The following is an 11,767-nucleotide window of genomic DNA, read 5'->3' on the forward strand; positions in this document are numbered from 1 at the left end:
TTCCCCAGTTCTATGTATATGTTTTATCTGATTGAGTTTGCATGGGTCTTGTGCAAGCTACCATCATTGTTGTAAGTTCATATGAGCAAGTTCTCAGGAACCTGTAAGACTGTTGGCCTTATGGTCATACACCACCCCTGGCTCTTACAATGTTTCTGCCCCTCTTCCACAATGGTCCATGAGGCCTGGGTGGCTGAGATTTAATATAGGAGTCCTATCCAGGGACACACATTCCGTAGCCTCTTATTCTCTACATTTTTGTAAGTGCTGTGAGATCGGACTCTAATTCTCCCTTTTTCTCTAAGCACCATTCCTCAAATAGTCCATTATTTCCCAGTTATACCTGAGTGGAACAGAGAACTTGGTGCATGGACTTTTCTCTTCCTGCGGAGTGGCTGAATGTCTCCTGCAGTCACACTTGTGAGTGGCAGTGCCGCTGGGCTGAGCTCTGTACAGTAGCAGATGGACAACCATGTGATGCACACCTCACAAGCTAGCGTGTGGCACATCTCCACCCTGCACATGGTACCCATTTTCCTCTTCACTTGCATCAGCTGGTTGACTGAGGTAGACCAAGGGGCCAAGTGGGAAAGTTGCTGGCATCTCAAGAAGATCCGTTACGACCTGAATGTTTTCACACCACACACACACACACACACACACACACACACACACACACACACCCCACGAGTCACAGTCATTGTTCTGTTCAGGGGGCAAGGAACAGCATGAGGGATTAAAGATACTTATTTAGCCTTCTAGAGGAGCCTAAGGCCTACTAAGCTTATCTTCATTGTAAACAACCTGAGATAGTGCTAAATGATCTCAGAATGTAAGGTAAACTTTTTCACACACACACACACACACACACACACACACACATGCATGCACACCCCTGCCAAATTCTTGTATTGAAACTGACTCGTACTGTGATGGATGCAGGTAAGAGATGGGACCTGCAGGGGTCCTTGGGCCAGCAGGTTCAGTCCTCACAGCTGGGATTGTTAGGCTGACAGAAGGGCCCTGAGGCGCTCCCTCACCCTTCCACCAGGTCAGGGGTCAGCAAGGAGACACTGCCAAGAAGGCACAGACAGACCTTAGACACACACCCAACTGCCAGCACCTTGATCTTACCCCACACCCTCCTGCCCCAGCCTCCCGTACTTTGGGAAAGAAATTTTCTGGATTTTTGTAATAGCATCTCGAGCAGACTATTCCAGCTTACCCCAAATTATAGCTTCCGGGGAGGAACCTGCCAGTCAGGGATCCTCACAAGGTGGACATCGATTTCTATTGGTTAAGATATGGTGGTATTTTTCTGATACAGCAGTTGGCATTTTCTAAGACAATGTATTTGCTAATCTATATTATCAATTCTGCAGCACAGGATGTGGACTACACACTGTGCTCCATGGCCTCCCTGGACTGACCAGCAATGGCTCAGTGTTGGTGTAATTTTACAGTAAACATTCATGTCTACAAGACTTGGGTCTGACACATTGATTTTTAAATTGTGTGAATTTTTTCTCATCCCTGGACTCTATTATATAAATCTTACAATGAATTATCTATGTCACCAGACATCCTTGTGAATTCTGATTGTAGTAGCACTGAACATTTATATTGAATTAGCTAGAACTGAAGTCTGACATCATTTTCTGAGTAATGACATGTCTCTGTGCTGTGTGCTTATGTGTGTCCATAACTAACATGTGGAAGTGATAGTTCTAATAGAATTCTTCATGGTGAGTACGGCTCTGGTGTGTCTGTGTGTCTGTACATCTGTGTGTTATGTCTATGTGTGTGTCTGTGTGTGTGATGGGTGTGTGGTTCTGTATGTGGTGTGTATATGTCTGTGTATATGTGTGTGTGTAGTGTGTTTGTGTCTGTGTACATATGTGTTCATGTATATGTGTATGTGTGTGGTGGGTTTGTCTATGCATATTGTATCTTCCTGTGTGCATTGTCTGAGTTTTTCTGTATTTATCTGTCTGTGTATGTGTCCTTTGTATATGTATTTGTGGGTGGTATGTGTGCATGCCTGTGTATGTGTGTATATGTCTTTGTATATTCTTTGCCAGTGTGTCTGTGTGTGTCTATATGTGCGGGTACTATGTATGTATCTGTATATGTGGGTATGTTTCTGTTTATGCATGTGTCTCTGTATATGTATGTTTATGTGTGTCTCTATAATGTGTCTGTGTTTGTATATGTATATGTCTAAGTGTGTATGCCCAGGTATATATGTATCTGTATGTCTGTGTCTGTGTATTTGTGTGTGTGCATGTGTGTGCCTGTATGTGGCTGTTTATGTGTGTATGTATCTGTGGATGTTTGTGTATGTGTCTGCATATATTTGTGTCTCTCTGTAGTTGTGTGTGGTATGTTTGGTTCACGCAGGTGCTCATGCCCATGTGGGGGCCAGAGTGGGACCTCAAGTGTCTTCTATCAATTTCTACCTTGTTGCCTTGACCTGGGGTCTCTTGGCAAATCAGAAGCTCACTACTGTGGCTTGGCTGGCTGTCCAGACAGCTCTCAGGGCCCTCCTGTCTCTGTTTCTCAGTCCTGAAGTATATGGGCACATAGAGCCACACTCAGCTTTTGTGTGGGTGCTGGGGATTTGAACTCAGGTCCTCAGATTTGCAGAGCAAGTGTTCTCACCCACTGAGCCATCTCCCTAGCCTCCCATAGAATTCTCATGCAATTTCATCAAGACTCAGTATGCAATGTTTTGCATTTTAGCTGCTATTATAAGTGATTTGGTCATGGCTCTGTAGAAATATGACTAAATAAAGTGGTTTTGTGTCTGCAAACCTAGTGAAAGTCTCATATTAACTTCATTAATGTGAAAATTTGGTCTATTTCTTTATAACATACGTGACTTTATTTATTCACCTTGCTTCCTGTTTTAGCTAATTCAACACTACAGTCTAACATAGAAGTCATTTGGTTTTTATTTAACAAGTTTCAGAATTAACAATATTATATTGATGGCTATACTATCGGATTTTGAAAATTAAAATTTCATTTCATTTCTAGTTTGTGAAGAGAATTTTTCCAAATTGTGAATGTGCCTGAATCTCATCATGTGCGTGATAAAATTTTCCTTCTAATTTAAAATTACCCCCATGTTTCTAGGTTACATCAGAGCATAATTTTCCATACATTGTATAATTCATTTTTTTAGTGTTTTATTTCACACTTTTTAAGAACTTCATTTTCATTTTACTTAAATCCATTTGTATTCATAACTAAAATTGCCCAGACTTCCTTTGTGATAGAAAATTCTTTTAATTTTCCTGTCAAAGTTGCTCCAGACTAAAAAGTCAAAATAGAAACTATTTCTCGTCTTTTCTCTTTGACCGGCCAGGTGGGAGCACCCAACAAATCTTTACTATTTTGTTGCATTTTCAGGTAAAAATCTACACAAGTTTGACTTTTCTCTTTTCTTTGTTTTATAGAGAGTAGCTATTTTTAACACTTTTATTGATTCTTTGAGAATTTCACATGATGCATTTTGATCATATTCAGACCCCCTTCCCCACCTCCACCCCCACCTTACTACCCCCTCAACCCAACTTCATCTTCACATTCTCTATTAACAGTTTCTTAAAATGCCTATTGAGTCTAACTTGTGTTCCCTAAATGCTCTTGGGTGTGGGCCCATCTCTGGAGTCTAGTCAGCCTATCAGGCATCACATCCTTAAGTACAAAAAAGCACAAAACTTCAATAAAAATATATATATTTTAAAAAAAAACTTTTTAAAAAAGAAGACTGCCAGGCGTGGTGGCATGTGCCTTTAACCCCAGCCCAACGAGAGGGAGAGGCAGGTGGATCTCCACGAGATCGAGGCTACCCTGGTTCACATTGTGACTTCCAGGTCAGCTGTGATGAGAGAGACCCTAAAAACAACCAACAGAAAGACACATAAAAAGAAGGCTGACCCTCCCTCTCCCAGCAGCTATCAATCGTCTGCAGATCCTCAGGTTTGGGTGTGGCTTCTTGCCCACCTCCCTCCTTCCATGCTGGGTTTTTGCTGCCTTGGGTTTGCACAGGTCTTAGGCATGCCGTCACAGCGCTGTGGGCTCCTTTGTGCAGCTACCCTGCTGTGTCTGGAAAACATGGTCTCCTTGTATTCATCCTCAGCCTCTGGCTCTTAGAATCTCTCTGACTCTAATCATTTCTTTTCTTTCATTCTATTCAGGATTTTTTATTGCTAGTGAGACATGTTTTATGAATTTATTTTTCTAGGAACTTTTCCATTTGTATGATGTTCAAAAAAACAAGACACAGAGTTGTTCCTCGGCTCTGTTAGACTTTCCGTCTTTTCTCCGTATGAGTGATCTTCCATGTCATGGATTCCTTCTTTCTTTTCCAGCCTTTCTCTCTGAGCTAAGTGACCAGAAAGGATGATACTATTCTTTGTAAAGAAGTAGATTTTGACTGTTTGCAATCTTTTACTTGTCTCTTTAATTTAGCTACATTATTTCTTCTTGTTTTTAGTATTTCTGCCTTTCTGGTTTTTAAAGATTTACATTCAAGTTATTTCAAGAATAGCTTCATTTAGATTATTAGACTGTTTAATTTCATCTTTTTTTCTATTATGAGCCATTAGCTATTAATTTCCCTTTAAAACCTGTCTTAGCTGCATCTCACCACTTTTGAGCACCATCTGTGCACTATAATATGTTTCAGTTGCTCTCAGGTTTCTAGGATGGCATTTAGATTATTGTAGGTATGCTTTTTATTTTAAAATGCAAGTATACCATTCAAGTTTCCATCATGGGGGACGGATGAGATGGCTCAGCATGTAAAGGTGCTTGATGACCACCTGAGTTGGATCCCCAGAAGCTACAGAGTGGAATCCCAAGGCATGTCCTTGGACATGGGCACCATGTGCGTACCTTCATACACACACGCATGCACACACACACACACACACACACACATACAATGAATGAATAAAATCAATGAATAAATAAATAAATTTAAAACAAGTTGTTTCCAGTAGGAAAACAGAGCCACATGACACATCTCGAAAGGAGACATAAGGTAATTAGTTACACAGGTGTTGACATATGAAATAGCAAACAGAGCACGCTGATGTCATTCTGAAATAATGGCCTTGGGTGCAGCTCTTCATCTTGTGAATAATAAACCCAATGGCCAGATTTCTACGGGGCAGATGATGTCTGATGTTGCTCAGGTCCACGGGTAGGCAGTGGGGATTATTCTGAGCTCTTCATCTTGTGAATAATAAACCCAATGGCCAGATTTCTACGGGGCAGATGATGTCTGATGTTGCTCAGGTCCGCGGGTAGGCAGTGGGGATTATTCTGAGTGGAGGAAAAGCTGGAGGCTGGTCACAGAGTAGATAGGAGTGAAGGACACAGGAACAGGAAGAGAGACAGGAAGTCCCACCCTCCACCTTCCTTGAGAGCATCCTGGCAGACATGAAGCTATGTGGAAGAACTAGTGGACAGATGGAAGAGGTGAGGGGAAGAAAGGGAGGGAAGGGTGGTGTGGGAAAGGAGCTGGCCCAAAGGAAATACGTTATATACTTGTGTGAAAATGTCATTATGAAACCCAGTATCATGTACAAAGAACACATGCCATTGAAAAACTGTTCCTCTAAGCATATATAACCCTGCTATTCAAGAGGCTGAAGCAGGAGTACTGCCTGGAGCATCAGGCCAGCCTGGATTACACAGTGAGTCCTTGTCTTGCAAAACCATAAGATAGGGGCTGTAGAGATGGCCCAGCGGCTAAGAGCACATACTGCTTGCTCTTCCAGAAGACCTGAGTTCAGTTCCCAGAACCCATGTCATGTGACTCACAACTGCACCAGGGGATCTGACACCCTCTTCAGGCTTCCATGAGCACCACTCACATGTGACATACACATACACATAAATAAAAATTGATCTTACTAAAACACAATCCATACACTATAGATACATAAAAATTTTCGTAAAGCCGAATTTTTGGAGAATTGAGAATTGTGTTTTTAAAGTGAAAACTAATAGGCAGGAAACTGTACAGCAGGCAGTGATCTCCTTTCCTTTCCTGTTGCTGTGATAAAACACCATGACCCAAAACAACTTAAGGGAGGAAAGAGTTAACTTGGCTTCCAGGTCTAGGTCATAGTTCAACACTGAGGGTAGTCAAGGCAGGACCTAAACAGAACACTGCCTAATGGCTTGCCCCATCTCTGGCTTCTACTCAGTGAGCTTTCTTATAAAGCCCAGGTCCATCTGCCTAAGAATGTGGGCTGAGCCATCTCGCATGGATCATCAACCAAGAAAACGTCTCACATGACCACAGGCCAATCCTTCTAAGAAATTCTTCCACTGAGGTTCTCATTCCAATGACTATAGGTTGCATTAAGTTGACAAAATAAAAACTAACCAGCACAGGTAGTTTTGATCAAAACATCAATAAATATTCAGTCAAATATATTTCAAAATTATTTTATTAATTGACATCTAACTCGTTTTTCCATTTATTTGTTGAGTAAAGCAGTAAAATTTCCACAAGAAGCACTCAAACTTGGGCAGGTCACCACTACCCAACCAGGACTAGACAATACCCATGCTTGTTGTGTGCTTGGAGAGAAGAGTCCATGCAGCAGAAAAGCATGAACGACACAGATGACCTACAACTCCTTAGCAGCAAAAAGTAAAATAAATCCTGCAAAGCTCATTTTATAAGATAGTACAGAGAACTCAATATATCCAAAAGATTAACTTTGCAGTGTGTATTTAATATATAAATTAATAAAGTTAGCTCCATATTTGCAAAGTCTAGTATATATTTTATAATTCCAGCACACTACAATCTGGGTGCTAAGTCTTTGTCACATATATCTTGTCTTTATTTAGATAAATTCGCAATTAGAAAAGTCAGACTTATTTTATCCAAGTTGTTTCACACACACTCAAAGTTTTCCATTATGTGACTTAATCCAAATTAAAAATAATTACCAAAAGGCAAGTTTAAAATTTCATTTCTTGGGCTGGAGAGATGACTCATTGGTAAGAGCACTGACTGCTTTTGCAGAGGACCCAGGTTCAATTCCCAGCACCCACATGGTAGATAAGAACCATCCATAACTCCATTTCCAGGGGCCTTTGTGGGCCCTGCACACAAGCATGACCTTCATGGGCTCTGCACATAAACATGTGGTACAGTTACATACATGCACACTAAACGCTCATACACATAAAATGAAAATAAATTTAAAATATTTTAAATTCATTTCTTAGTTTCAGTGAGCTTTGAATTCTCAATAGCCACATAGCTGTCATATCGCTGAGGCAGGTTCAGTAAGCTTGGTAAGAATCCACTGAGCAGCACGTATTTCACAGAATCCTCAGCCTGAGACACCAGACACATAAGTAAGATATTGTCCTGGACCTAAGGCACTAAGCCAACGCTATTCCCTGAAACAGGAGCCCAGGAATTCCAATTCCTTCCTTCACTTTTGAGCCAGAGTTACAGATCTGAAGGGCAGGATCCGCCCCTCCTGCTCCATTTCTCGCCCTCTCTCCCTCTCTCCCTTCCTCGCTTCTTTCTTTCCTTCCTTTCTGTGTTTCTCCTCTTTAACCATCCTGTCTGTTCGTCTGCCCACCCGTTCATCCCATCCCTTCATGTCTTTCTCTTCCCATCAGTGATCATTACCTGATCACCATTATCCAGAGTCATCAGGAGTCATTGCCATGGACATGAGGATGCCTTCGCAGCCTGAAGGGCCAGCAGGGAAGCAGAGTGCAGAGCACACCCAGAGGACAAGCGGATGGGAGGGTGAGTTCTGCTGCTCAGTGATGATGGAAGTTTCTGGAAAAGGGAATAGCAAGCGCAGAGCTGGACAGAACAAAAAGTGCTGCTTGGGTAATCACAGGTAGCACTGGTGGAGTGTGGGAATGGAGAGAAGAGACTGGAGACAGGAGCTGGGGCCTGCACTCCCATAGCCCAGACGAGGCCCTTGCGTTGCTTCCCACGGATGGGGAAGGTCCAAGGAGAATGTTAAGAGAGAAATGGAAAGATTAGAGCCACCTTTGGAAAGGCTGATTCTACAGGGTGAACACGAGCAGCTGGATGCAGTGTCCTTACACTGGAGGCTCTGCTCCCTCTGTAGGAAGCAGGCTCCACCTGTGCTTGTCTCTGAATTTCTCTCTTAACACTTGATTCCTGATGTCTTGAATAATGTGTCCCTTTGTATGAACTTCAAAGACTGGGACTCTTAGAATTACTATGGGGAATCACAGTGTTCAGTAAATTACTCAGGAATGGGACCCATTGAACGAATCCAGGAAGCTCTTGGCACTATTTTCTTTTAAATTATTTTACTAGAAATACTGGTTTTTCTACTAGTTCTATCACTTTTCCATAATCATCAAATCCGCTAAGAAAATTCCAGGTGTAATATGAATATTGTCAAAACACATGTTTGGAGTAGTTACCATGTACCAGTCACTGGAGACAAAAAATAAAAAACAAAAAACAAAAAAACATGAATAAAGTAATTGTAATTCTTAAGATGAATGGAGTATGTTGACTTTTAAACAGAGAAGCATATGGAATAATCTAATCATTTATGAACTTAAGTTCTTTCTTATCCTTACATTTTCAAAGTAAACTATTCATTTTGAGGAAAAAATAGGTATTAATTTAATTGAATTACTACTTCACAAATGAATTAAGCTATGACTACAAGTTTGTGGATTAGATGTTATAGACCTCTGTTTGGGAGAGGAAGACTGAGTCTTCAGTATGTCTGGCAAAGACAGCAAGACTCCTTCCTGTGGAGACAGGAGCTTTGTGCTCAAGAGCCTTGGGTTCCAAAATAAGGCTGGTTCCTGAAAACTTTGGTCCTACTGCTCAGTAGGTGTATAGCTCTGTGCTGAGCTAGTTCATCTCCTTCTGCCTTGGAGTTCCTTGAGCTGGTAAATACAGTGAGCAGCCACCCAATAGGGATATGTGGAACGCAGTGCCACTCCACAGGCTTCATAATCCTGGGCCAGCCAGTGTGTGAGTCCCAAGGGCATCATGGCCTCTGCCCATGCATTTGAACATTAGGGGACCCAGAATGGTCCTCAACCATAAGGACATTATGAGCTAAATGCTGCAGTTTCCACTCCCTTCACCTGAACAACACCAAGGCAGGCTGCAACATGACCTCCCCGAGGGAGCTTTGGGCCTCTGTTGCCCACAGTGATAATCTCTGCTCATTACCACGCTCCTGGCTGGCATTCTTCACTTTGCTTAACTCACGTCCCCACACCTACACACTGTTTCCTGGGTCACATCCCAGATAAACACCTGTACCCTTCCTTGTCTCAGAGTCTGCTTTGATAGGATCCTGACCTCAAGGGGAGCCCACTTCGCTGAATAGAACGTCTGTCACTGGAACCCCATCACCCTGTGCACCCGGCTCTGCTCTGTGTAGCATCTGAGCTATAGGAAGGGGGAACTTTCTGAGTGTTTAACTGGGAAACCATCTTAATGAGCAAACATGGGGGGATTTGGGATGGGGTTTTACATGCTGTTTATTTTAAGGAGATGAAAGATATGTTTAACTGCCCCATTCTACATTTCCTAAAGCCCACAGACAGAGCTCACAGGATTAACCCAGCATTTCATCTTGAATTTACTCCACACAGAGTGAAGAAATACAGAGAGATTCCTGATGAAAAGGGTCTGTCTGCTACGACTTGCAGATCCCAAAGCTCCTCATGAGAGTAGGAGGTGGGAATGGCTTCTCTCAACTGTGTTTAAGTGGAAAGAAAGAAAAGGAGAAAAAAACTAGGGAAACCTGAGTGGAAGCCATGGGCTCTGCACAGAGCACTGTGAATGAATATTTAGACCGTGTGGATTATGTATAGAGAATCGTATATGTGTGATTATATATGTGTGTATTTACATATTCCTGTTCTCTGGTATGTATGTATGTGTGCATGTGTGTGTGTGTTTGTATATATATGTATGTGTGTATATGTATATATATATGTGTATATATGATGTTTAACAAATCTAGTTCCAGACTTAATTTTCATAAGAATATCACATCCTCACAACTTAGCCTTGATGTCTTCAGAAAGAATCACAACTGTTCCAGGGGCCTGAGGCCCCGAATAAGAGCGTTTTTTTGTTGTTATTTTTTTTCTTCTTCCTGTGGGAAATCTATCCCATTTGGTGACAAGACTGTGGGAAACAAGATCTCAAACATCCTTCACAGGCTGACTGTCCAATTCTGTGTTCTTGACCACATGGACATTCCCAGGAAACATGCTCCGTCATTAAGAGGGTCTGTGTTGTGTGCAAATTCATCACGAGTCTCCTAGGAGACAGACCGAATGAAATGTTTCTGTATTTCAGTGCTGTACTTTGACTGTACTAGTGAATATATAACAAGGAGTCTGGAAATTAAAGTTTCATGAAGAATTAAGTCTTTGTGTCCTCTGATTTGTAATTCAACAAATATGACTTTCTTCTGTTGATAAACGGCCATTCAAGGGTATGGTTCTGCAAAGGTGGGGCTTTCCAACATCAGAGAGAGCCCATGGTCCTGACTCATTGCTGTCAGATGGAGTACTGTCCTGCTAGGTGGCTGCAGGAAGCTCCTTGGCGTAGTCTTCGGTGTCTCCCTGATGAGGGAGGTGCTCTCCAGCCTGGCTCCCCGGCCTTCAGAAGACCCAGCATGCTGTCCCCACTCATCTATCTGCACGCTGTGGTCAGCTTATTTTCCTGCTCTTTGTTAAACACACTGTTCTCATTCTCAGGCAGTGAGTGACAGAGACAAGTTTCTATCTTCCAGAGGAAAATAAAGGATTTATTGGAAAGGGTCCCATGGGGTCCATGGAAGAACTGAACTATAAGGATGGACTCTAAATGGGAAAGTGTCAGGGCAGCTGGGCTTAGCACAGGCTTGGGAACATCTTCTGTGATGGTTAGTTGTTCTCAAGTTGATACAAATTAGAGGCACCTGGGAAAAGGGCACCTCAGCTGAGGGATGCCCTCCATCCGACCGGTCTGTGATCATGTCTGTGAGGCCTTTTCTTGATTTTGAATTGATGTAGGAGGACCCAGCCCACTGTGAATGGTACCATCGCGGATAGGTAGGCCTGGGTTGTATGAAAAAAGTAGCTCAGCCAGCCAGGGGGAGCAAGCCAGTGAGCAGCGTTCCTCCACGGTCTCCGCAGTCCCTGCCCCCAGGTTCCTGTCTTGAACACTTGCCCTGGCTTCCCTCCCTGATGTATTGCAACCTGTAAGCCAAATAAACCCTTTCCTCCTGAAGTTGGTTTTAGTAATGCTGTTCATCACAGCAACAGAAACAAACTGGGCCACCATTGCTTGGGCTCAGTGCTGTTCAAGTTCTCCTTCCCAGCTCTGGAAACCTAAGACTAAAAACTCTAAATGATATGACTTTGGATATGAGGCCACTGTAGCATTAGATAAATCTTGGTTTAAATGTGACTCTAGGGTCCGGCCCTATAGCTTTTAGGTACATCAGAATACAGTTCAAATGAACCCCCAAAATGTTTTCTCACACCGTGACCCCATGCTATACCTGCTCTCTGCAGTGCAGGCTGTGCGTATTCCCTGGTAAAGCACTCCTGACCTTTAGAAATGACTTCGAATGGACATTTTGCAGATTTTCCAAACCAGGTAACCTCTTCCTTTGAGTTCTTATGTTTATACACACACACACATACACACACACACACACACACACACCCATACCTGTATGTGTATATATTCATATAT

The sequence above is a fragment of the Nannospalax galili genome, unplaced genomic scaffold (genome assembly GCF_000622305.1).
Source record: "Nannospalax galili isolate Female #2095 unplaced genomic scaffold, S.galili_v1.0 scaffold188, whole genome shotgun sequence".
NCBI lineage: Eukaryota > Metazoa > Chordata > Mammalia > Rodentia > Spalacidae > Nannospalax > Nannospalax galili.